At 48.6% G+C, this 27949-nt stretch overlaps 1 protein-coding gene and 1 pseudogene across 6 annotated transcripts in view; one reads left to right on the forward strand and one right to left on the reverse strand.

Moving 5' to 3' along the window:
* EHBP1 (EH domain binding protein 1) overlaps positions 1-27949 on the reverse strand; it is a 2232712-nt gene that overhangs the window by 488743 nt on the left and 1716020 nt on the right. The window lies entirely within an intron of this gene.
* LOC144761417 (heterogeneous nuclear ribonucleoprotein H-like) lies at positions 1624-27896 on the forward strand (annotated as a pseudogene).

The following is a 27949-nucleotide window of genomic DNA, read 5'->3' on the forward strand; positions in this document are numbered from 1 at the left end:
ACGCCCACATCGGCAGCGGATTCGGGCACTTGTAGGGGATCCGAGGATGCGACATATGAAGGTTCGAGGGGTGGCGACCCGGCCCTACCACCTGTCACGCCGGGAACTGCGGATGGCCTTATCGATGAGTGATCCTTGTACCTTATTCACTGCAGTATGGTAAATGCATGTGCGAGTCATGATGTGGGACGGGGGGAGAATTGTCCACTCCATGGTAATTGAGATTTGAAGGGCCGACAGTAAATGTGCTCAGTGGGTCCTAACGTTGGCTGCCTGGGGGGGTGGGACATCAGGGGAGTTATGGGGGAGGCTGGGTTATAAGCACGACTGAGACTCGCTGACCACGCTGTTGCGGTGCTAACCCCCCATGATCTCACACTTGCTGTGAGACTCTGGTGGCGACCAGAGACTTTCTTTATTTAGGGGTATTGAATTTGGATGGGTTCCTACAGTTTAGTGCCTGTTCTGGGGTTGGGCGGGAAGTGGGATTGTTGGGTTGTTTGGGGACTGGGAATCCGGGGAAATGTCAGTGCCCAGGGGTTTTACCAATGACTCGCAATATATGTGTACTTTTAAATGGGGACCATACCTGAACTAAAATGTGTAACTTGGAATGTGCGGGGACTGAATTCTATGATGAAACTACACAAAGTGCATGCCTATCTTTTTCGTAGGGGGATCCAAGTGGCTTTTATGCAAGAAAGAACGTAGAGCAGTCAGCCTTTTTTGCGCGACTATCAGGGAATTTGGCGACAGTCTTAGCGGGCACGGTCCTCCTTGGAGGAGATTTTAACTCAGTGACGGACGTGGAGCTGGACAGATCGCACCCACCGCTAGCGCAGTCTGCAGTCCATAGAATAGCGAAGGGGAGACGGGACTGGCAATGTATGTGGGGATTGGTTGATGCTTGGCGAACGCAACACCCCGGCGAGAGGGATTATTCCTTTTATTCCCCCCACACGATCTGCATGTCCGGCTTGACGGCATCCTCTGCTCGCCAGATGTTCAGGGTTTGGTCCACCACGGTGAGTATTTGGCGAGACCGATCTCTGACCATAACCCTTGTTTGGTGGTGGTCCGATGGATCCGGCAACGCCAGGCTATCCCCACATGGCGGTTGAACCCGCTGGCATTGGAGGACTCGACCTTCAAAGCCTCAGTACAGGACGGCGTGGAAGGCTACTTTGTCGCAAATGAAGGTACAGCGTCGAGTAGGGCCCTTGAATGGGACGCCTTTAAGGCGGTGATTAGAGGGGTTTGTATCTCTGCCACGGCGGGGGCTCGCAAGACCCTCCTGCAGGACCTCACGCGAGCGAGGATCGGTTGCGCTCCGCGGAGCGGGCCTGCCATGGAGACCACGAGGCTCACGGGACCATTTCGGCCACTCGCGAGGAGGTCGCAGCACAGATGTAAAAGCTCCGCTGCTTCGACCATAGGGAATATCTTGTTCGGGCTCACGCTGAGGGCAACAAAGTGGGCTCCCTGTTGGCTTGGCTGGCAAACCCTACAGCGCGTGGCACCCCGATCTTGACCTTGTCCGCGGCGGAGGGGCGCTTGGTTTACACCCAGAGCGAGATCAACGCTCAGTTCTTTGACTATTATGAACATCTGTACGGAAGCACGATGTCGAGTGCTCCTGAGGAGCTGGATGACTTCCTGGCCGCCGCACGGCTGCCTCGTCTTGATCCAGACCAAGCGGACGGGCTAGGTGCTGAGATTTCCATGGGGGAAATACGCGCGGCCATTAAACACATGGCTCGCCGCAAGACCCCTGGCGTGGATGGCCTGCCGATTGAGTTTTACGCGGCCTATGTCGACCTATTGACCCCGCGGTTACACGCTGTTTATGGGGAGGCCTGTGACACTGGAGTCCTACCCGCGACCGCCCGGGAGGCCATCATAATACCCCTATTGAAGCAAGGGGGAGATGCCAGCTCCCGCTCGGCCTATCGCCCCCTATCTAGGCTCACGACGGATTATAAAATCCTGAGCAGGATCCTCGCGACGCGACTACTTGTCCATATGCGGACACTGGTTCACCCGGATCAGGCGGGCTTCATTCCCCAGCGCACCACCGCCACTTGTGTACGTCGGTTTCTGCGGGTTATGGGAGGTGACTTTGGAGGATTCCCTGAGGCTGCAGTGCTCTCGATTGATATCGAGAAGGCCTTCGACAGTGTGGAATGGCCATACATGTTCCGGGTTTTGGAGGTGTTTGGCTTAGGAGAACGATTCGTGAAATGGACTGCTTTGCTTTACAACGAAGCCACGGCTAGAGTAAAGATGGGAGCCACGATCTCAGCCGCATACCAGGTTGGCCGCGGGATGCCCCAGGGCTGTTCATTATCCCCCTTGTTGTTCGCGCTGGCCATAGAGCCGCTGGCGGCCCACGCTCGGATGGGACGGACATACGATGGCCTGGTGCTGAGCGGCAAATCCCACCACATCTCGTTATACGCGGATGATCTGTTGATGTTCCTGGCGAATACTGGCGGCTCACTTCGCGGAGCCCAAGGCCTCCTTCTTGAATTTGGCAGTCTCTCGGGACTGCGGGTCAATTGGGGGAAGTCCTGCCTTTTCCCGGTGGCCCCAAGGGAGTGTGAACCCCAGATGGAGGGAAACCTCCGCTGGGAACACCATTGCCTCCCCTATTTGGGCGCTCAGGTCTACCACTCTCACTTAGACTTGCTGGAAGGCAACATAACCAGGGCGATTAGGAACCTGCAGAGTTCCATGGGGTACTGGCGGGCCGTACCTCTGTCGGTAGCGGGACAGGTGGCGTTGCTGAAGATGATTGCTCTTCCTCGTTTACTGTACCTGTTTCGCACCCTGCCGGTGTGGATACCAGCGTCGACATTTCGCAAACTCCGATCCTTAACCACGGGGTTTATATGGGGATTGGGCAGACGTCGTGTCGCTCTGACTACTTTGATGTGCCCCAGGGCTGAAGGGGGGCTGGCAGTCCCGGATTCCGAGCGGTATTACCTGGCGGCGCAATTACAATGGCTTACTCAAGCAGTGGCGCGGGAATTTCGTGGACCGGAGGGGCCGCAGGGTAGACTGTTTCCTAGACATGTCATCTCCTTCATTATACTGGGCCATAAGCTCGATTTAGCCCAACTCACCTTTGAGGAGCGCACTCTCCGTCTGTGCTGGCGCCAGAGTCACAAGCGCTCAGGTACCACTCACCCGTATGCCCCGGAGATTCCATTGGGGATGTGTACGGCCCTCCCACACGGTGGGGACTGGTCAGCATTGGCAACTTGGGAAGAACTTGGGTTGCATATGATTGGGGACCTCTACGGCGACGGGGCGCTGCTGACCTTTCAGGAGCTGCAGGACACCTACGGTCTCCCGCGTGGGGATTACTTGCTGCATGCTGCCCTAATAGCCGGTATTCAGAAACACTGGAATGGGGGACTTGCTGAGCCGCCGACTTCCCTGGGTTGCTAATATGTGGTCATGGCAGCTGGTACTTTCAAGCCGTTACATGTCTCTACCGGAAGGCTTTTGACGGAGACCATGCTGCCCCTAGATGGGCTGCGAGGCAAATGGGAGCTGGATGTTGGGAGGCCCATTCCTGAAACGACGTGGCCCCAGTTGGTTCGACACGCCTGGAAAGGCACGAGGAACGCCAGATTTCAATTAGTCCAGTTTTTTATGCTTCATCAAGCGTATTTGAGACCTGTTAAGATTTCGCAATATTTTGGGGGCGCCACGTCACTCTGTCCGAGATGTAGAACGGATGGGGCGGATTTCGCCCACATGTTTTGGTCCTGCATGGGACTAGCAGGTTACTGGACTGCGGTAGTGGCTTGTTTGAATGCTGTCATGGACCGGCAGATAGAAGTAGATATGGGCGCTTGCTTGTTGCTTGGTTTCCACACTCCCCGGACGAAAGTCACTAGCAAGTTCTATGACCTGGGCTTGATTTTGGCTAAGAGGGTCACCATGCACTGGAAATCGAGCCAGGGCCCTAGTTATTTGCGATGGAAAGCGAATCTCCTACGCTGGGCACGAGCTGAGAGCACTCTCCGACTGCAGCAAGCCAGGCGTTTAGATAATGACAGGGCCCTGGAAGTGGCCAGGGCGTGGGAGGCATTGGTGACGGAGCTTGAGCGACCGGCAGACAGTTCAGATGAGGAGGAGGAGGAAGTAGCATAGGGCTGACACTTGGGTGGATAGATTGCCGTCACAAAAAGAACAATAAGGGAGCACAGATAGAGTGAACACGGAGACGCTGTCCCCCCTAACACTACTTACCATGACAAGACGCACTACTGGAAAGGGGATACCCATGATTGCTGTACGTGGCGAGGTTGGTCAGAGGCGCACTGGCAGGGGTGGGGAGGGCTGAAGGAGGGAGGGAGTAGGGGGGTTCGTTCATAAAAAGGCATGAGCATTGTTGATTGTGATATATTTTGGAATTGATAAGAATCGATGTATTGTAATACATGATATTCCCTTTGAATACGACTGCCAATAAAAATTATGTTTACAAAAAAAAAATATATATATGTACACATATTGTTCTATGTTTTTGTATTTACGTATTTTGGAATGATTTAGGGTCAAAGATCGGTCCGATGGCATGTATGTGTGTTGAATTAATTTTGATAAAAGGTCTGTGTAGAATTATATATTTATGTTAGGGTAATTATTTTGTGCCCTACATTGAAAATAAATAAGATATTAATTCCTCCGTACTCATTTTCTTTGTTTATGCATAAGGGAAGCCTGGTCATCCCCAGAAAAGCCAGAAGTTTGCAGCCAGGTGTGGCGTCGAACAGCCACCGTTGATGACATTGCTTTGCCCAGAGATTCGGTTGTGTCAAGCCCACAACGAATGGTGAACCTTGCCACATCTCTCCCATCTGATAACGCTTGGGAGAGAATGGCCCAGGCCTCCTCTGAGACCTGTGGCAGCACCTGCGCAACAGTTTCCCACAAGGAGTGGGCATAACGGCCCAATAGGCATGCAGTATTCACTGACCGCAAAGCAAAGCTGGCGGAAGAAAAAATATTCTTGACTGACCTATCCAGTCTCTTGGATTCCCTGTCTGAGGGTGCAAAGGGAACGTATCTTGTGAGGTGGTAGAGGCCTGGACCATTAAGCTCTCAGGGGTAGGGTGATTGGTGAGGAATTTTGGGTCGCCCAGTGCAGAGCGATTGCGGCGGGCAACTGTCATATTCACAGGAGCCTCTGTGCTAGGCTTGGACCAGGTTCCTAGAAGAACATCAGTGAAGGCCATGTTGAAAGGCAGGAGGGGTTCTGAGGAAAGGACACCTGGCTGCAGGAACTCTGTCAAGATGTTCGTTTTGACTTTGACGCAAGGGAGCTGAAGGTCCAGGACGTCGGCTGCCCTTCTCACCACCACAGCATAAGAGGATCCCTCCTACGTTAGGCCAGTAGTGGAAGAAAGCATGACAGAATCTAGGGAGGTATCAAGTCCACTGGCCTTGCCCAATTCCTCACACCAGTCCATCTCGTGCACAGGCTAGTCTTGTAAAGAGTCCAGCACAATCTTACTCAGTTTCTGCGGAACCGACCTAGGATGCAAGGGTGCCATCGGCGTTGACAGGAGCCGATCTGGCTCTGGGTCGTATGGGATAAGAAAGAGACTGGCACCACCAGTGGGTGCCAGCGCAGTCAGGAGTCTCAGCGCAGGGGCTGACACCGAGGAAGGTCGCAGAGGCACAACCGGTCCGGATCCACCACCGGATCCACTGGGGGGAATCAGCACCAGAGCCGCCTTTGTTTAACCCCATGGAGCCCCCTCTGATCCTCTGGATCCACTGGGGGGCAACCACGCCTGAGCCATCTTCACAAAACCCCATGAAGCCCCCTCTGATCAACCGGGGTCCGAAGGCTTGCAGGGAGGGTCAGGTCACCCAAATATGAGGCACATGGCGTCATATAATTCTTTAAGCAGGGCGGGGGTCGCTCCGGCTCCTGGGAAGGAAGGGAAACACAGAGTCAACCTGATCTGACTATAACTACACAGTGACGACTGTTACCTTTGAAAAGAAAACACATTATATATGTAGTTATAGTTATGACCAGGTTTCCCTAGGAAATTGATTTTTTGTTTTGCTGATAACGTTGGTGCCGTTTGATGGATGTTAACTTAGCTTTTCCTGGAAAATTTCAGAATGACCTGTCAAGCAGAGACAGAGACAAGCATTGAAAATGCAATAGGTCTCGGATTTATTTGAGTTCGAGCTAATGGCATTGTAAATGGCAATGTCTTTTAGCCATGTGTTATGGAGTGTATGCATGTGGTGTGTAATAGAATTACTACTCTGCACTCACTACTCTGCACTCACTACTCTGCACTCACTACTCACTACTCTGCACTCACTACTCACTACTCTGCACTCACTACTCACTACTCTGCACTCACTACTCTGCACTCACTACTCTGCACTCACTACTCTGCACTCACTACTCTGCACTCACTACTCACTACTCTGCAATCACTACTCACTACTCTGCAATCACTACTCACTACTCTGCACTCACTACTCACTACTCTGCACTCACTACTCACTACTCTGCACTCACTACTCTGCACTCACTACTCTGCACTCACTACTATGCACTCACTACTCTGCACTCACTACTATGCACTCACTACTATGCACTCACTACTATGCACTCACTACTATGCACTCACAACTCACTACTCTGCACGCGTGCACCAGGGCAGGGGTGGAGGCAGCTCTTTCACCAGGCAGAGGGGGCGGTAGAGGCCTCATTGGGTAAAATGAAGCAGGAAGTTCACTCCCGTCACCCGCAACATCCCCAACAAATGCCGAAGTGAGAGAGATAGGGTTACGGGTAGTGAGGGCAGGGGGAAGGGTTCACTGAGGGCTGGCTTGATGCACCGAGGGTCGGAGAGGGTGGGGGTGCGTAGTTATTTTAATTGCAGAGTTTAAAAGTTTTAATGCGGATGAAGGCGTGTTTAGTGCGCGTGAGTGTGAGAAGCAGGCAGCGTCTCGGATGGTGCCGTGAGGGTGGGAAAGGGACAGTGAAGGCTGGCGCGAGTGCACCAGTGCAGAGGGGAGTGCTGGAGGGCGAGTGTGCTTGCAGTGAGGGCAGTAGTGAGTTCTGGAGTGGGAGTGTGTTCCAGTGAGGGGTTTAGTGAGTGCTGGAGGGTGTGTGTGCTGCAGGGAGTGGTAGCCCTCTCTGGCGTCCCCTCTCCCCCTGTAGGTGATGCCCACGCTTACTGAGTGCTGGCAGCGACAGGAGGACACCCGCCACAGAAACGCAGCCCTTGGAGTCAGGAGGCGGATGGGGCCATAGTTGCCTGAGCCTCAAGGATCGGATGGTGTTGGCAGCACAGTCTGCGGTCTCCATACACCCATGCAACACAGCCCAGCCCCCTCTGGGTGAAAGGAGGAGACCGCCAGAACCATCATGCTGTACATACCGTGACGTGGGCCCCGAACACAGCACCAACAAGAGGGGTCGAGTTAGTGAACCCTCCGTCCGAAGCAAGGAGGGGGAGGGAACGAGGGGCGGGCCAAGAAGCACAACACAATGGGGGAGAGGGAGGAGATGAAGCCTTTATTCCAAACACAAGAGAGGTGGAGACCCCTGGAATTCTTTTTAAAGCGCTCTGACACCTTTGATAATGTTCACGCCACTAACTCACAAATAAATAACATAGGCACAGCTCACGGCAACGGCGGGAGGGACACAGTACATGGCTTACATAAAATGCGCTTCTCTCTTGTGAATCGCTCGCACACCTGGGTGATATTCGCGCTGTATTCCCCCGATTTAAACATAACGCTCCAGCAAGTACACCCGCACTAGCTCTCATGTATCAGCTCCGTTCCCAACGTGTTATCTTAAATTGAGCATGACATCTGACAACCTGCCTAATTCCTAAGGTAAGGTAATGCTCTAACATCATGGACATAATCAATAAATTCTGTTCGTATCTCGCATGCAGCGCATGTTAGCCTAACTCCCTATGTTCACAACTGGATCACATGTAAAGCACTCTGGCACCACGGGTAAAGTTCGCGCTATATGACCTGCATTGATCAGTGGGAAGAGCCCACCGCCTACTAATTTGGGTGGCCCGAGCGTGTAACTACACAATTAATAGCCACCGCGCATAATATTAAAATAGCAGGCGACTCACTCCAGCGCTCCTCCCCACAGTAGACTTTTGCGGCCACGCTAGCGTTCCAGTGCTTGTTAAACTTGAATTAACATTTAACTGCTTCAATCGGGGAATGTTGACCCCAAGGATCGAACCCGGGTCCCCAGTCTCAAAGTCCAACGCTTAGTATAATGCGCCACCTTAACCTGTCCTGATGTGCCACGACGTCCTCCTCTGTCTGCCTGAAATAAAGCTAGACGTTAACGAGCCCCTACCCCTCATCATTCCCCAACAAACCAGGCCCAGTAGAGGCCGGACGGGCTCAAGAGAATGCCATTATATACCCCCCGTAAAGGCTAACGTTATTTATTTATTTATGCGATTTTATATAGCGCGAACTTTACCCGAAGGTGTCAGAGCGCTTTACATAGGACCCAGTTTCAAACATAAGAACTGACGGTACAAAAAGAATTAGCAAATTGTTGACTTACATAAGAACCAGTTGAAAACATACGGATTGAGGGTTACATGCGTTATAGAAAGACTTAGGATTACATGCGTTATAAAAAGGTACAAACAGAAAAAATTGCAAATGTACAAGAGATAAAGTCACACAAGGAGGAGATACAAATGGATAAAATCTAGGCATATACTAGTGATATCTCTATCTACTTAGGGAGATAGAGATATCACTTAGAACGTTTGTTCTAGCGCCATGGTGTCCAGCATAAATCGCATATTATACTTCCAAGGTACTTGCTTTTTACCTGCCCCCCTGTCACTATTTCATCCTGTGCATAGTAAGCTACCTCATGTATTTGTCTGCTCACAATTGTCACTTTTTACCAGTAACATAACGTTTAATTATCTAATCCAATCGTATATAATGTTCTCCTGAGAAATTATTTATGTTCTTATTGCGAGGTGCACTGACGCCTTCGGGTAAAGTTTGCGCTAAAAACGTCCTTAAAAGTACCTATGTATCAGTCTGTGTTCCACCATGCAAAATTGCACGATTTTTAAAAGGCTCTTCAAAAGAGAACACTAAGCTGCAAAACGAAGTCCGGCATAAGGAACCTCTCCATCACATTAAATAAATTACATCAGCCCTTTCTGTTCCTATCGTGAAGCGCTCCGACGCCATCGGGTCAAGTCCGCGCTAAATACCAGAGCCGCTATTGCCTATGTAACGTTTGTTCATGAGCCTGCGTGGCTAGCATACATTGCGGTATTATACCTCTCAAGTACTTCCTTTTCTCATGTAACCTGCACACTTGCCACTATTTCTCCTGCGCACTCCGCGCTACCTCATGTGTTAGATTGCTCACAATAGTCACATTTCCCTCGTGTAACTTAACGTCCGTTTTTATCATTTGTACACGTGAATGTTCTCCTGATGTGTCAGTTCCGTTCCTATAGTGAAGCGCTCTGACGCCTTCGGTTAAAGTCTGCGCTAAATCAAATGCATAATTAAAGTCAATAAATTAAAACGTGTCTAATAAATATTTCCTCCTCCAGAGAGATGCTCGGACCTCAAAGTGCAACGTCTGCGCTAATAAAAACATTATTTAACAAAAGACCATCGGGGGCAAACCTGAACGGGATCGAAAGCTACGGAATCGAAACCGGCCGACGCGGGAATCGAAACCAGTGGTGCGCGCGCACCGAGGAGCGGGGGCAAGGGAGCGCGATGACACGCCGAGACGAGGTAGGAGATGTGTGTGTGTAAGGGGGGGGGGTTCTGTGTGTGTATGCGCGGTGGGGGGGAGTCTGTATGTGTGTGTATGCGCGGCGGGGGGGGGGGCTGTATGTGTGTGTGTGTGTGCGTGTGAGTCTGCTTCCAAGGAGCCATGGGAGACAGGAAGCGCGCGCGACCTGATCCCAGTTCCAAGGTTGCGCGTGCACCTCACTTGTCTCCTGTCTCCCTTGACTCCTTGAAACCGAGAATGATTACAATAGTGTCTCGGACCGACAGATCGCTTCGCGATCTGTTCGCAGTTCCGAGACCTAAGAAAGGGGAATCTCAAAACACAATTTCCTCATACAATTTCGATAAGGAAAATTGAACACCCCAACAGCCAACACAGATGAATGGAATTACACCAAATTTGCCAGAACGTAGATTTCAATACAGAAAGCTTACTTTTTATAATTTGTTGTAAATCTGTTCAGTAGTTTTTGAGAAATTAATCTTAGAAATGTATAGATATCTAGCATTTTAGTACTACCGCAGATGAATAGAGGGAGTACCAAGGTACAGCGAGCTGAAACCTAACGATCTGATTGGCTGGCCGCAACATCAACAGAAATGTTGCAGCCACCATTTTAGGACTCGGTCCTGTGTCATAGAAAACAGACAAAAAAAATAAGGAATGAGGGGGAGGGTACCTGGACCACACAAGTTCTTGTCGGGATTGTGGGGAAGGGTCTCAATAACCTCCCCTTCCCCTGGGGCTGAAATATATTTTATGTGTGACACTGCAGCCTTGAGGTACTTATTGAGACCCCACTGCATGAATTCATGCAAGCACCACAAAATTACAGCAAATACCTCAAGATTACCATGGGATAAAAAACAAAAAAAAGTTGTGTGGGTGTCCATGGGCTGGTGGGTGACAGAGGGGGATGGCTAGCAATAGGGGTTGGGTGCCTGCACGGGTTGAACATAGGGCCCAGTCCTACAGGGAAGGTCCTGTGCCCAACCCTACGCTGTGCAAGGACATGCGCAGCAGGGATTGGTAACCCATGGGGGCTGTGCACAGGGTCTGGCTGCAGGCTGGTCCTTGTGCCCAACCGTGCACTCTGCACGGTGGGGGTTGGCATAATTAAGTATAATATAATATCACTTTACCTTACAAACCCTAAAGAACAAGTTATTTACCTTTGGTAACACATTCTCTGGTAGAGGCTCTATCTAGCTGTAGATTCCTTACCTTTGAATTTCCCAGATGTCAGGCTGGATCCGGAAACTTTTGCTGCGCAATACTCCTTGCGCGCAACGTCTGGTGGTTGCATTCGGCTCCACGTGACATCGTCGACAGCATTGGTTATGATGTCATGATGCCTATAAAGGCGCCATCCAGGCGTGCGGACGTCAGTACTTTTAGCTATTTCCCCGTAAGAAGTGCAGAGCCTCGAAGTAACTGACGTAGTCTTGTACAAAACTAGGGCCCTAAAAGAGGGAAAAAACTACCCTAGGGTTGTAAGGAATCCGCAGCTAGATAGAGTCTCTACCAGATAATGAGTTACCGAAGGTAAGTAACTTGTTCATCTGATAGAGACTTCTAGCTGCAGATTCCTTACCTTTGAATAAGATACCCGAGCCATACCATCCAAAAGTCTTACAGGACTGAACGGGCAAAGTGCCTGTCCCTGCGCACTTGACTATCAAGGCAATAATGTTTTGCGAACGTGTGCAATGACGCCCACGTCGCTGCCTGACAGATGTCTTGGATGGGACACCCCGAGCCAAGGCCGTAGTCGCAGCCTTTCCCCTGGTGGAGTGGGCCCTTAATCCCTCAGAGGGCTGCTTCTTTGCAACAGATATTAATACTGAGAATGACCCAGCGAGAGATGGTCCTTTTCTGCACTGCTCTTCCCCTCTTTGCTCCCACATACTCCACAAATAGTTGGTCATCTACCCGGAAATCTTTTGTGCGGTCAAGGTAGAACGAAAACGCTCTTTCTGGGTCCAGAAGGTGGAGACGTTCCTCTTGCTTAGAGGGATGTGGGGAGCAAAGAAGGTGGGCAAAGTAATGGACTGACCCAGATGGAATGGGGTCACCACCGTTGGTAAAAATGATACCCTGGTACGAAGCACCATCTTGTCTGGAAAGGACATAAGATAAGGAGGAGAGCTGGATAATGCCTGCAATTCACTTACCCTCTGGGCCGATGTAATCGCCACTAAGAAGCCTGTTTTGATGGTCAACAGCCAGAGGGGACAATTGTGCAAAGGTTTGAAAGGAGCACACATCAGGTAAGTGAGGACCAAATTAAGGTCCCAATGTGGCATAACAAAGAGCGTAGGTGGAAATAAATGGCCCAGTCCTTTCAGAAATCTATTTACAATGGGAGATTTAAAGAGAGAAGGCTGACTGACTGACTGGATATTTCTAAAGCGCACTATTGCCAAGGCTTCTTGGCGCTGAGGTAAGTGCAGGCTAGTGCAACAAGACAAGTTAGTATTGAGAGAAAAGCCATGTTTTTATTTGCTTCCTAAAAAGTGACCTGCTGTATTGAAGTCGGAGTGGTATTGGAAGTGAATTCCACAGTTTAGCTGCTTAGTATGAGAAGCGTTTTCCCCCCCACCTTACTCTGTTTATCTTGGGGCAGAGAACCAATCCAGTGTATGACGATCTAAGACAGCGAGATAGTTTGTAGCAGGGGAACAGGACTTGTAGCTCATAGGCACCTCCTCCGTAGATGGCTTTATGAACTACACACAGGGCCTTAAAGTCAAGGCTGGTCTGGCAGCCGCAAAAAAGCAGACCGAGCAGAGAGGTAACCCTTGAGAGTTCCCAAAGCAGAGCCCTGCTGGGCAAGAATTAGAATAAATAAAAGGACAGTAGAAAGAGTAGCAGAAAGAGGGTCAATGGACCTTTCTGTACAGTATAATAAATATTTCTGCCAACGGCAGGTTTACATCGTCTTAGTGGAGGGCCGCCAGGCCACCAGAATAACGTTACAGACTTCGGGAGGAAGGTCAAAAGCTATCAACTGTTGCCGCTCAAACTCCATGCATGGAGGCACAGAGTTGACAGGTGCGGGTGGAGAACCCTCCCCTGCTGCTGCAACAGAAGATCCTCCCGAAGGGGCAGCCTGATTGGAGGATCGACACTCATGCTCAGAAGCTATGAATACTATAGTCTCCTTGCCCAGTCCAGTGCCACAAGAATGACTTGGGCCGGTCGCTCCTGATCTTCTTCAGAACCCTGGGCAGAAGTCGTATGGGCGGAAAGGCGTACAACAGGCCTGAGCTCCACTCGCGACGAAACGTGTTGATGAGCGATAGCCGCCATGGAGACTCCAGCGCGCAGTATTGCTGACATTGCGCATTCTCTTCGGAGGCAAACTAATCTAACCAAGGTTCTCCCCACTGCTGAAAGAGACCTTGCGCCACCTCCGACTGAAGACACCATTCGTGATCCGGAAGGCATCGATGGCTGAGGTCGTCCGCCCTGGTGTTCAGAGAACCTGCCAGGTGTTGAACCACCAGGGATGTGCCCTGCTGTTCCAGCCATGTCCAGAGATGCAGGGCCTCTCGACAGAGGGTCCACGAGCCCACCCCGCCCTGCTTGTTGCAGTACCACATGGCAGTGGTGCTGTCCGTGAACAACTGCACTAGCTTCCCCTTGACAGAGGGAAGAAATTCCTTCACTGTCAACCGAATTGCTCGGAGCTCCAACAAGTTTATGTGGAGCCCCGTCTTTGCCGGAGACCAGTGACCACCTCTCACATGTGGCCGCCCCAGCCCAGAAGTTTCGCATCCGTCACGACTGTGAAATCTGTTTGGGGAAGGGAGAGAGGTCTGCCGTAGACCCAATCGCCGTTCGTTAATCACCACTGCAGATCCTTCGCAGTTCCTTCCGAGATCTGAACCACGTCAGTGAGATTTCCCCAATGCTGTGCCCATTGGAACTTCAAGTCCCACTGCAGCACCCACATACGCCATCTTGTGTGTCGTACCAACAAGGATGCAGGAGGCCAGGAGACCCAACAGCCTCAGAGTCAACCTCACCGAAATCCAGAATAGAGGCTGACATATCAGAATCATAGCCTGAATATCCTGGACTCGCTGCTCAGGAGGATACGCCAGAAACAGCAATGTGTCCAGAAAGGGAGCGTCTGAGAAGAAGTCAGGTGTGACTTCAGCACGTTTAAAGAGAACCCCAGCAAATGCAGAAGGTTCACCAAAGTCTGGAGGTGGGAGAGAACTGCCTGGGGCGAAGCTGCCTTCAACAGCCAGTCATCGAGGTAGGTGAAGACTGACACCTCTAACCTGCGCAATTGAGCTGCAACCACCACCATCACCTTGGTGAACACACGAGGGGCACTGGTAAGACCGAAGGGGAGCACGGTAAACTGAAAGTGCTCATGGCCTACCTTGAACCGCAGGTGATAGTGGTTTCAATACGGATGTTACCACGCAGGTAGGTAACAACGCGGTCATTACAACAAACGCGTTGTTACCACGCGTGGCTTTACATCGAAAGTCGTTTCTACGACTTGCGCTAGGTGGCGTTCAACACCAGGGAATGTGTTGGATTTTAAATCCAACACATTCCCTGCTGTTGCCCTAACTGGAGTAGGAATAGTAATTTATACTATTCCTAAATCCAGTGCGCCATCTAGTCCAAGTCGTAGAAACGACTTGCGATGTAAAGCCATGCATGATAACAACGCCGTCGTTCTAACGACCGTGTTGTTACCTACCGCGTGATAACACCACGCGTTGTAAAAAGACATATTCGCAGGTAACGCCTGTGTCCCGGCAGGATGGGAATGTGAAAATACGCATCCTGCAGGTCCAACGCTACCATCCAGTCTCCTTGGTCTAGGGCAGACAAGACCTGAGCCAAAGTGAGCACTTTGAATTTCTCCTTTTTGAGGAAGAGATTGACGGTCCGAAGATCCAAAATGGGCCGCAGCCCCTTGTTCTTCTTCAGAATCAGAAAGTAGCTGGAATTACAGCCACTGCCTACTTCTGAAACTAGGACCCTCTCTATAGCTCCTTTTGCCAAAAGAGCTGTAACTTCCTCTTGGAGCAACTTTAAATGATCCTCCGCCAGCCGTTCCTGACTTGGCAGAATAGTAGGAGGAAAAGAAAGAAAAGGAAGAGAAAAGCCCTCCTGGACGATCTGCAAGACCCACTTGTCTGTTGTTATATTTCTCCAGTGGGGGAGATGAAGACGAAATCCCCCACCCACTGGGGCTGTGGCTGCTGGGGGCAGTGTCGTAGACGACTTCTGGCCTCCATTCCGAGGATGGAATGTACTGCCTCCACGTCCACGCACGGCTTGGGAAGTCTGAATGGGACGGGGGCAAGGATAGGGCTGGCGCAGCTGGAAACCCCTTCCGTTGCCATGAAAGGGGCAAAAGGAAGATTAGCCATGAGGAGTGGGGGAGAGGCCCAAGGATCTGGCCGTAGCTCTAGAGTCCTTGAACCATACATGGGCAGAGTCTGCCTTTTCCCCATAAAGACGGGTTCCATTAAAGGGTATGTCCATCAAATTGGCTTGGACATTCCCTGAGAAGCCAATGATACAAAGCCAGGCATGGTATCTCAAGGCTGCCGTAGTTGAAATCTATCTGCCCAGCAAATCGGTTGTATCTGAACCACACCGTATAGTGAATTTCCCTGCATCTCTCCACTCCTTGACAGCTTGGGAGAGCACAGCCCGGGCCTCCTCCAGGACTTGTGGTAGCACCTGCGCAACCGTCTCCCAAAGGGAGTGTGAGAAATAGCCCAATAAGCATGCGGTATTCACCGACCGCAATGCCAGACTGGAAGAAGAAAACATCTCCAGTCTCTTGTATTCCCTATCCGGAGGGGCGGAAGGGAATGCGCCTTGGGATGTAGAGGCCTAAACTACCAAACTTTAGGGGTGGGGTGATGGCTGAAAAACTTTGGGTCGCCCGGAGCTGGTCGACGGCGGCGTGCAATCGTCCTATTCTTATGAGCCCCTGTACTAGGCTTGGACCATGTGCCTAGGACGTCCGTAAGTGCCTCTTTAAAGGCAATAGGGGTTCATAAGTGGAAGCTCCAGGTTGAATCACTGCGGTCAGGAGATTATTCCTGACCTGCACTGCGGGCAGCTCCAGTCCAAGGACCTCAGCTGCCCTCCTAACCACCATGGCATAGGACGCCCCCTCCTCCATTGCCACTGTAGACGGAGAGAGCATGCCAGCGTCTGGGGAAGTATCCAGACCACTGGCTTCCCCAAGTTCCCCATACCAGTCCATTGTCTCCTCAGAGACATCCTGGTTCTCAAGAGGGTCTCCAGACTCCTCCCATTCCTCTCCTGAGCCCAGCACGTCCACAAAGTGCTCAGACAACAACATAGAACCCCTGGGTTCTGTCAACATTGGCATCGGTGTCGCTCGAAACCGTTCCGGCTCCGTGTTGTCGGGGATGAGGATGGGGCTTTCGCCAACGACGGGCATCGGCGACATCGTAGGCACCGACTTCGGATTCAATGCCGGGGAAGGTTGCGTTGGCACGATCGGCGTCGACCCGTATCTGGGATCGGATCCTTGAGGTCCTAGCAGCGTCGTGGCCAGGGTAGATGGCGTCGAACCCAATGGGGCCCCATCCGACCCCACATGGCCCGAGGGCTCACCAGTGGAGTCGTTCCGCTCAATTACGCTGCACATGGCCTCGTAAAACTCTTATTTTAGCTGCAGTCTCCCCGGCTCCCGGAAAGGGTGGAAGGCGCGAAGTTGATTCTGCCTCCGGCTCTGCAGAACCGTGCTTAGAGCGTCAGTGCTCCTTACCTTTCTCAAAGACGGACGCCAGTTGAGGTGAAGTCAAAGTCCGCTTGGTCTTCTTCTTCTTCTTGAGCCTCTTCTCAGAGTATCCAGAGGACTTTGAATGGGAGGAAGAGGACTTCTGGCTCTGTGAGCTTCCTGTGACCTCCTCTTCTTCGAACTGGACTGTGACCTCCTCGGAGTCTTGCTTGACGTTGTCTACTGCCGGGCCGCAAGCAACTTCATCGCTCGCTTCCTCAAGGTCTTCGGGGCCATCGCCCGACAGTCTGAACACTACCTCGTATCGTGGTCGCGTTCAAGACACCACAGACATACGCGGTGGGGATTGGTGACCGACATCATGCGGGAACAAGTCCTGTATGGTTTGAAACCGGTCTTTCTCCAAGACATCCCTCACACACAAAGTCAAAACCAGAAATTTTCACAAAATTAAGAAAAAGCATGTCAAAAAGCTGCAGAGGGGTAGTTCTTCCCGGATCAGCGCTTAACTGGCACGGAAAGAAAAGAACTGACATCCCTGCGCCTGGGTGGCACCTATATAGGCACCGCGATGTCATAACCGACGCTGTTGACGTCACACGGAGCTGAATGGAGCCACCCGACGTTGTGCACAAGGGGAATTGCTCAGCAAAAGTTTCCGAATCCAGCCTGTCGCCTGGGAAACTCAAAGGTAAGGAATCTGCAGCTAGAAGTCTCTATCAGATAAATGTAATGAAAAAACAAAGCTTAAAGTGACACTAAAGTTGGTTATGGGATTATCTTGCTTTACATTTTAAAAAAAACTCAGAAATTCATTGAAAAACCAAAGGTTAAAGTGATGTTATAGTTAGGTGAAAATGTCAGTTAATAGGTAACATTTCTACTAAAAAAAAACACTGAAATTCACCAGTTAGCTACCTTATGGCACAAGGTATAGTTACATGAAATAACTATAACTGTGGAATTTCAGTGGTTTTTAGAGTTTCATACGTTACGTTGTTACTGAACATTTCACCTAGCTATAACATTACTTTAACCTTTTGGGTTTTTTCAGTGAATATTATATATAATATATATATACAATGAAAAAAACAAATATTAAAGTTATGTTATAGTTAAGAATTTTACTACTATCTTACTTAACATAAAAAAAACTTAGAAGTTCACTGAAAAAAATACAAAGGTTAAAGGGACTGTTAAAAATTGGGTTTCTGGTTGGCAGAGGTATGCGCCTTGTCCAAGCAAGAATATCAATCCTAGTCAGGGTAAGTCAGATACACACCATAAATTAACCTCTTATCATCCTCTGGTATATAGGCACAGAGCAGGCAGTCTTAACTGATGAGGCAATATGTAAAGAATTTGTGCAATACTTCAAACAGTAACACAGTAAAAACACCCCAAAAAGACTCCACACCAAGTTTGAAAAAAACGTAGCATATAATTTTTATGAACAAAACAGGATCAAAGAGTTAAAAATCCATTAAGTATAACCAGAGTTAAACATTTTTAATAAATAAATTAAAAACCAAAAGTTCAGGCCGGCCGTGTTGGAGCACATGTCAGATACAGGGACCAGGCTTGGCCGGCTGAAACAGTACCTTGAATGCGTCAACATCAAAGACAATGTGAGGAGCAGGGGAGGCGATGCGCAACGGCGAAGATGTATAGAGAGTCGAGATGCCAGGAGCAGCTAAACAATGTGTTGCCGTCCAACCGATTGGTTGTAGGCAATGCAAATAGCACAAAGCAATGTGTAGGCACCAAGCCACAAAGTCGGCGATATGTCTGGACCTGGAGTCGATGTGCTACACAGTTGGTGATGCGAGGTTCGTGCAGCAGCGGCTAGGCGTAAAGGAAGATGTGCCAGTTGAGATTAGCGCAACATCATCAATGCGTGGATTTCAACAGTTGCTGAATTTTAGCCCCACTTCCAAGGGCCCCAAGACTGTATTGGCACCACTTGGCAGGCCAAGACTTGCAGCAAGCAAAGTCCAGGTGCTATTGCTGGGTGATGAAAAGTCTTTGATGTCCCTGAGACTTAGAACAAGAGGCAAGCCAGCATGCCCTTGGAGTCACTCTGGGTTCAAGTGAGATGAGTATAGTCCTTTCTCAACAGGGCCCTGGGAAGCACGCAGCAGGGCAGCACAGCAGAAAACAGCTCTTCCAGAGCAGCAGTCTAGCAGAGTGGCATTTCTTGTACTAGCACAGCAGTCCTTCCTCCTGGCAGAGTTTCTTTACAGGTCCCGTATTGTCTGATTTGGTGCAGTCAGAAGCCCAGTACTTATACCAAGTAGTGCCTAAATGGTATTTGGCGTGAGGAGTCAGTAATTAATATGAGTAATCCGGACACATAAAGGGGGGACGAACGACATCCACACTAGGGGTTTGTCGGATTGTATGAGCGGTCACGTGTCCCACCATTTGATGATTTTTAGTTTATATGTAGCCCTGAGTTCGGGAAATACTACACGGTAGACCTATGAACCTCAGGGTAAATCACGTATGATTTCAATGGCTTGGGGCAAGCTGTCATTTCACTTCCCTTAACAAGATCACCCAAAACAAAGATACGTCATGTGCTAATTACAGAAATAGCCAGCATGCTTAAACTCCGGCAGGATTAGCCAATTTATTTTAAAAATCATGTCACATAATTGGCTGAAAAAAAAGATGAAACACCTGTGTTGACATAAAAAAGAAGTACCATTACGGTCCGTGGGTTAATTCTAGTTGAAAGAGTAAAAAGCGAGTTTGATCTGACTTTTTTAAGAAATAGGTCACCAATGAGATAGATCACGATACAATCTTCGTGACTGGTTTGCATTATTTTGTATAGTTTCTCCTCTTCTACTAGAGTGCAACGACAGGATTGCACCAAATATGCATGATGCCAGCATAACTCAAAATTAGGATAAGCAGTAGGTTTGTGTTGCCTCATTTTTTTTTTTTTTAAACATATTTTATTCGTCAAAACACATAGAACGGATCTCTGTAACCCAGAGGCTTCCGTACCATCAATATTCATTATCCTGACTGACACTTTCCTCATATAAATAAAAAACAATATTGAAAGACCTTACTATTTAAACAAAACGAAAGAAATAAGGAACAAACAAAAAACCCCAGCCCCCACCCAACCGCACTGTTAGCCAAGCAAAATCAGATAATACAGCCAGAGCATTAATCCTACACTCACTACAATACCTTACAGGAGGGACGCTATCCCATTCCACGCATATACAGTCTAAGAAAAGGAAGATACATAATAATCCCCCCATAGCAAAGGGAAGAAAAAAAAAGGGGGGGGGGGAGATCCGAGACGATCCGAGCCCTGTGCTGGAACGGGCTCCAAATCTAATCCCCGATAGTCTGTTCAGTGTTTCCAGATCTTGTAATGTTAACAGGGACACCCCCTCGCTATAAAGATGGGAGCCTCCAAAGCCATACAAAAATCTAGACCTGTCTTACAAACTGAGACAGATGGCGCAACTGTCGCCTTCCAAGTTCGAGCGATGTCACGCTTGCCGACGATAAAGTCCAGGAGCATAAGGTGACGTTTGTAGATATTGCCCCCAATATCACCCATAACATGCAGGAGACCTAGCTTAGGTGAGCGAGGGAGGTCCCAACCCAAAACCTCAGTCAGGCATGTCATCACCCCCCGCCAAAACCGCGCCAGCGTGGAACAGTCCCATATGGTATGAAGAAGTGTGCCCTCTTCATGCATACAGCGTAGACACACCGGGGAAGCAACCAAGCCCGCCCTGTGCAGCCTGACTCTAGTGAAATATACCCTATGGAGGTATTTAAACTGGATAAGCTGAAGGCTCATGGCAATGGGCGCCTCAAGGGGAGGCAACGGCCTCCACCCAGTCCTCCTCTTCAAGGAGGCCCACATCACTCTCCCACACCTCGCAAAGACGCTGCAGGGATGGGGAGCTATGTGTAACCAGAGATTGATATTAGAGATCTTATCGTCCTCTAAATCACACATGAAGACTTTCGCCTCCACCGGGCTGAAATCTGTCAGCTACTCCAGTCCCTCCAGGCTAGGGGAAGTGTTCCCTCACTTTTAATCCATACATGAACAATGTTCTCTCCCTTACTCACAGTGTCTTTCACGTGATTTCTGGGGGATGTGCATTTAATTGCAGTTAAGGAATAATTTCACACATTACTAGACCGATTGACACGGGTACGCCCGAGAGCGGAGGGGGGACTTGCAGTGCCTGATTTCAAGTTGTATTATCTGGCTGCACAGTTCCAGCGGCTCACCCAGGCGGTGGCGCTGGAATTCAGAGGTCCTGAGCCAGAAATTGAACCGGATATACCTCGGCACGTGCGGTCGTTTGTTGTACTCCAGCAAAAACTATATATGGACTCATTATCCATTGAAGAACGCACTGTGAGGCTTTGCTGGAGACGATACCACTGTAGAGTTAGGATACAGCGCCCTTATGCCCCGAGATACACTTGGGTATGTGTACCGCCCTTCCACATCGTGGGGCTGGTTGGCTTGGAATACAGGTAGTAGGAGACCTATACGAAGATGGTGCTTTACTACCATATAGTAGACTGCGGGAGAGATTCAGGCTCCCGCGGGGACACTATTTACTTCACACAGCCCTGATAGCTGCCATCCAAAAGTACTGGGGAAGAGGTCTGTCGGAACCACCGATGAGCTCAGTATGCCAATATGTAGTAATGGTAGCGGGCACCTATAAAGCCGTCACCTGCTTATATCGACGCATGCTTGGGGAGCGTTTGCCGCCGCTGCAGAAGATACATGATCAATGGATGACAGATATTGATAAAGAAATACCAGACTCGGCCTGGTCACAGATAGTTAAGAGGGCATCGAAGAGCACTAGAAATGCCAGATTCCAACTAGTTAATTTCTTCCTACTGCACAGGGCATATCTCACCCCGGCGAAGATAAATCAACATTTTCATGTAGACACAACACAGTGCCCCCGATGTACGTTAGTGGATGCGGGCCTGTTGCATATGCTATGGGATTGTCCACAATTGGGTACATACTGGGAGGATGTAGTGGCGCTACTATGTAATATTACGGAGCGGCAGTTTGCTCCGGACAAGGGTACCTGCTTACTGCCTTGGTTCCCCCACACTAGTAAGACAAAAATAACTAGTAAATTCCTGGATTTGGGATTGTTGCCTGCCAGAAGGGAAATCACAACCCACTGGAAGGCTACAGGAGGGCCCAGCTTCGCCAGATGGAAGGCTGCATTTCTTACATGGGTGTGGAGTGAGAGCATAGTTCGCCTGCAGCAGGCCCAGAGATCCCATAATGATAAAGCGCTGGAAGCAGCGCGGGCGTGGGAAGGCCTGGTCATGGACTTGAATGCTGCAGATGCGGACCCTGGTTTGGAATCAAGCGAACATGTAGGAGATGGAACCTCGTAAATGATTGAGTCAATAGACAGATATAGGAGCGTGTGAGTGTGTTCCCCCCCTGCTATAGTCATGTTCCTGTACACCGACATATACATGGAGCCCCCTTTAACTAATACTGTTCCAGTATACTATCGCGATATGTTACGCTGTAGTAAATGACACGCCGGTGGGTGGGTTGAGGGTGGGATGTGGGAGGGTGGGATAGTTTGATTTGTTACTATATGGCTCTGCAGCACATACATACTTATAATGCAGTTGTATATCCTGGTGATAATATGAGAATATTGGGACTACTTAGCTGTTACTAAACGATTGGACATTACTCATCCTGACCTAATATTCCGATTGTATCACATGTATTATGATTTGACCACCGCCTAAGAGAGATCGAAAGAGCACGTATTGATATATTTGATCATTATGTAAGTTGATTGTGGTGGAAAATAATAAAGATTAAAATAAATAAATAAATAAATCACTAGACCGATAAACATAGGCAGTCCTTATAATAATGTAGAATGATACTTGCGAGATTTAACAGACCCATGTGTTGTACGAGGTATCCCAAAGTTCATGACGACAATCTGTTTTTTTCTATCCTTATGTATGATCCACAGCCGGATTATAATCTCAGGTGAGAGCTTTAGGCCTCTTACACACAAATAGAATGAATGTGCAGTGTTTTCTGGCAGGCCCCAGAGCCATGTGGACTCATTGTGAGGGCCAAAACATGCTGCCTCTCTTTTTGATCTAAGTTAATTGAGTAATGAACCTAAATGGTAATCTTGTTTTATCGTGTTTTTGACCATACCCCCTTATATCCTACCAATAAAGAACGTATGTTGGGATATACTGTGAGGTATTTTTATTCACCACATTTCTGGATTCCTGCGCTATCCCATCTCAAATTTGTCAAGAACTCCCAGGAACTTTTCCATGGTTGAGTCCGCCCTGGCGATACTACCCTACTAGGGTGTGGATAGGCACCGATTATGAAGCATGTCACGATAAGTGAGTGAGGCATCTACTCCAATATAGTTGGATACTCCAGGAAGACAATAGAGTTTTGGCCAGAGTTCGGTCCAGTTTCTCATTTGTGAGTGTTTTTCTTTGGGAGAACGCAACTGGATGAAACATTTCCCACTCTCTGAAAATGAGATAAGTGCTTGTAGCAGTCCTTTCTCCTTGCAGTTTCTTCACAGGTCTAACAGTGTTTGATTTGGTTCGGTTAGAGGCCCAGTACTTATACCCAGTTGTGTCTTTGAAGTTGAGGTGACTTCACAGAGGGGCTTTTAAGTGCACATAGATCCTCCCACACAGCTCTAGGATCACTACAGGGGTGCATCCATTTGTGTGTGAACAAGGCACCGCCTATTCAGGTGTGTCAGCACCTCCCTCCCATCCTGCCCAGTATGGCCCATCAGGATATGGCTGGCGTCACAGACACACCTAAGCTCCCTTTCTGTGTGGCAGTCTAGAGGGAATGAACAAAGTCCAGCTGTCATCCACCCCAGATGTGTATTGGAGACAGGCTGCAGACACAGTGGAGTGGTGTGGCTCACTGGTTAGAGGCGGCAGACCCGGAAGCAGAGAACGGCCCGAGACCAGGGTTCAATTCCCGACGCGGCAGGGTCGTGGATCAGGGTCAGCGGACTCGATAATTCTCGCCTCGGTGCCTACTCTAACCAGGGATCACACTCAGCAACTCTGGGCATTAGCTTGTCTCATCTCTACAACGGCCCCCCACATTCGCCGGGGATGCCTGGTTTCACCTTGGAGATACCGAGTAGGGACCATCTCACAGGGATAGCCAGGACGGGTTCCCCAGCGGTCTACAGCGCCACGACGCCTCAGGGCAGCAGTGCGCTTTACAAGACACATACATAGACATACATACACATACACATACACACAGGGTGTCACAGCGCATCAGCATGGGGCACAGCCCCAGTCATGAACACTGCCAGAAATAGTATTCGAGTGAGGTGTTGTAAGACGATCCCATAAAGTCCTCTGAACTACATCCTCCATGTTTACTTGCGGTATCCTGCCATGCGCTGGTATGCACACGTCAGAGGAGTTAAACTAATAAACGAGATTCCGGTTCCTTAAACTTTGCTGATTATTTTGTAGCTGGACTCGTGATCTGACACATAATGTGGTCCGGTAAGGGTGCTTCCTATTGACAAACATTGTTCTATTGGGAATAGCTCGAATGCGATTTGCACATTGAGCGGTTTCGACCTTGTCTCCAAGGAGATATTGGAGAGGTGCTCCACCGCTGTTCTCTCATGTTGGCGAGTCGTGGGATCACGACTCATGCAGAGAGAACGAGCGGTTGTCAATTGAGGCAGTCCAACAATCCGCTGGAACTGCCTGCTTAAGTCTGCTTATGTTTATTGGTGTGCTACAGAAACCTATTAGGGTTCTCCTGGTAAATCTGTATCCAGTGACTTAGTTTGCTTACCTCCGTACCCCAGATATGCGGGGGGTGGGGGGGGTTACCAACCTTTGCGAAGTGCTGCATATATTGTTATTGGCTTGTTGGACGTTATAACGACCCAGAACAGTTAACCTATTTCTGACAATATTGGTTGCTGTCTATATCTCGGTCTACTCACAGCAGGGGTTGTTCGAGAGTTTCCGGATTACTACGACTCTCCACCCCTGTTAGACGTTACCTCTACACAGGGCTATGAGACGGGCCATCAATAAGGTGAAGGATAAAAAGCAGAGACACTTTACTGTTTTGCTGACTTGGAAGAAGCAGGAGGCGAGTCCCAGTATGAAGTTTGTTACTACATACAATTAAAGATCATCCCACATTATGAACAAGCACTAGGGGTAGACAATGTTATTGGTCATATACTGGACAAAATTATATCCATCACAATTGAAAATCCAGACCACTAACAGACATGTAAGTACACAGTAACCTGAAACCCAGGAAAGGGAATGAGGTCTATAAAAGGACTCCTGAAGTGTGGAAAACAGTTTGCAGAAACGTTGGGGAGTACTACACTGCAGCTGGACCGAAAAAGTATATTGATAAGAGCTTTGCATGCATTTAAGATTTCGGTGTGTATATCAGTATGGCCTACAATATGTAGGAAGTACAAATTTCCTATCAAGAAATGGATACTTGAGCACAAGGGTGGTTAAAAATAAGGATCAAGCTTACTTAGTACTACAACATTTTGCCCCAAAACTTGCCTATAACACTGAGCTATCATTCTGTGGTATTGACAAAATACCGCCATGTAGGAGGGGTGGCACAAAATGAAATACCTATGGTAGCTTGATTCCAGATTTATCATTGGACTAGGAATGAAACACCCAGATGGTTAGAACATTGAAGAGGAACACACAATTCATATTGAATAAAAGATAATAAGGAAACCTTGTGAGACCGCCGTAAAGGTGTGGACAAGAGGAATGTTCAATTTTGAACACAAATGTACGCACATGTTGGTGAGAACTGAAACTGGAGGAGCTATGTCTAATGGCAATATGGTATTTAAATGGGGTAACATATACGTAGCCCTTTAGAGCATGATCCCTTGTTAGTCATGAATTTGATCATAAGGAAGCTAATAAGCAGTAGATATCTGCTAAAAATTGACAAATGCCCACTGGTATATTGATGGAAAAATATATAAAAGCATGGACCTATGACAACTGGCACTATAAGACCACTTGATTATTTGATGTGTGTACAAAAAAAAAACTACATCGATGTGTGCATTCTTCCATCAGTACATAGTTATCCATGATGGACATCACTAAATAATGGTAATTATGTACAAGCATATTGTATCTCATTTCTGAATGTGACATGGATCATGGAACGACATATGAGAAGTAAGATGATAGGTCAAATGATTTGTTTTGTGATTTAATTATGAAATAAATGATGAGATATATGCTTGATAAAAGCACATTTCTTGAACAATATAAACATATAGTACTTTGGTTCTACGTTTTGTTTTCAGTCACTATACTGACCAACTCTGGCTGCATCAGGTAAACAGACTAACTGTTGTGCGAAAATGTTCGCCAGACCACAATGTACAATCTCAATTATATAACCGAATTCTTAGCACATAAATAGCACTCTAAAATGGCGCCGGGACAGAAAGCCAAAACTGCACATGGTTAGTTAAACTCTTGCTTGATGGGCTTTGACTAGGACTAAACTATTTAGTTATGGTACTGATCAGGAATTTACGATCTATACAAATACCAACTGTGGAACTAAATTTGTGGTATATATACTTGTATGCAAATGCTACAAAATATATGTTGAGAGCACTATTAGACTGCTTAGAGAGGGTATTGGTGAACACTTTTGGGCTCTAAAACAGGGTGATATTAAATGTCCCATAGCTTCACATGCTATGGAATGTGAAGCCCAGAATCATTATCTTCGCTTTCAATTTGATGATATAGATGCGTAGCCTGGGACCCCAGGCATGGTAATAAAGAACAGTTTCGGTGTGAAGATTTGTGGATTATGAGATTAAAGGGTTTGAATATTGATCAAGAGGTGCAATATTTTCTGGGAGATTAATTATTTGTATTGTGATGTGACAGATGCTAGGGAAACAGCCTTTACAACAAGGTTTTAACCACCTTGTGCCTTAACCATGCATTTTTAGCACGCATGTTTTTACCACATATATGTTTTTACAACACATGCCTTTACCACACATTTAACCCCTTAGCAGCGGCTGCGATTTTGCGGCAGTTCCACGAAATGGGCGGTGCCGCGTCAGCCGTTCGCAGCACCAGCGAGGTAGAGCGCGCGACGGCCAACGGCCGACGACAGCAGGGAAGGGATTAAGGTAAGGTGGCTGGTTCAGGTGGGTCTATCCCACAAATATACACCCGCGAGGGGAGGCCTAGTGGAGAGGCTTTTGTTGAACTGGAAGACGAAGAAGACGTGAAGATGGCACTAAAAAAAGACTGTGAAATAATGGGCCACGATACAATGAAGTGTTTAGGTCGAATAACGTGAAAATGGATTGGGTTTTGAAACGCACATGCCCCAACAGCCCAGACACGGCGAACAATCAATGGTTTTGCTCGCCTTCGCGGTCTCCCGTTCGGGTGTAGTAAAGAAGAGATCGGGCAATTCTTCTCGGGTTGGAAATCGTGCCAAATGGGATAACATTGCCGGTGGACTTCCAGGGGAGGAGTACGGGGGAGGCGTTCGTGCAGTTTGCTTCACAGAAAATAGCTGAAAAGGCTCTAAAGAAACACAAGGGATACATTGAAATATTCAAGAGCAGTCGAGCAGAAGTACGCACTCATTATGAACCCCCTGGGAAACTCATGGCCATGCAGCGGCCTGGCACCTATGACAGACCAGGTGCCGGAAGAGGATATAGCATGGGCAGAGGAGCTGGTTTTGATCGAATGCGACGTGGAGACTATGGGGGCGGCTATGGAGGATATGACGATTACAATAGGTACAGTGATGGCGGCTATAGCTTTGGCACGGATAACCGATACGAGGATGCTGTTGCTGCCATGTCTAAAGACAAAGCAAATATGCAACACAGATACTTCGAACTATTCCTGAATTCTACAGCAGGAGGCACTGGTGGTGCATACAGTAGCCAGATGATGGCTGGAATGGGACACTCTGGAGTACAAGAAGCAGCGACCACTGAAAATCCGTATGGTGGACGCACTGTGAAAACTGTGATGATGGACGATTCCAAAACAGTCTGTGACATACTCATGACCATCTGCGCTAGGATAGGTTTCCAGGATTCGAAGAAATATTCAGATGCCATATGCCATGACAAGATATCACTCATAAAAATACAAAGAATACAGCTGTTAGGACAGCCCTGTCAAATCTTGTCTTCCCTACTTCAATAGGTATAATCCAATAACTATAAAGGCAAGAAGATACCACCAGAGATCCCTCTGCT

Source organism: Lissotriton helveticus, chromosome 6 (assembly GCF_964261635.1).
Source record: "Lissotriton helveticus chromosome 6, aLisHel1.1, whole genome shotgun sequence".
Taxonomy (NCBI): Eukaryota; Metazoa; Chordata; class Amphibia; order Caudata; family Salamandridae; genus Lissotriton; species Lissotriton helveticus.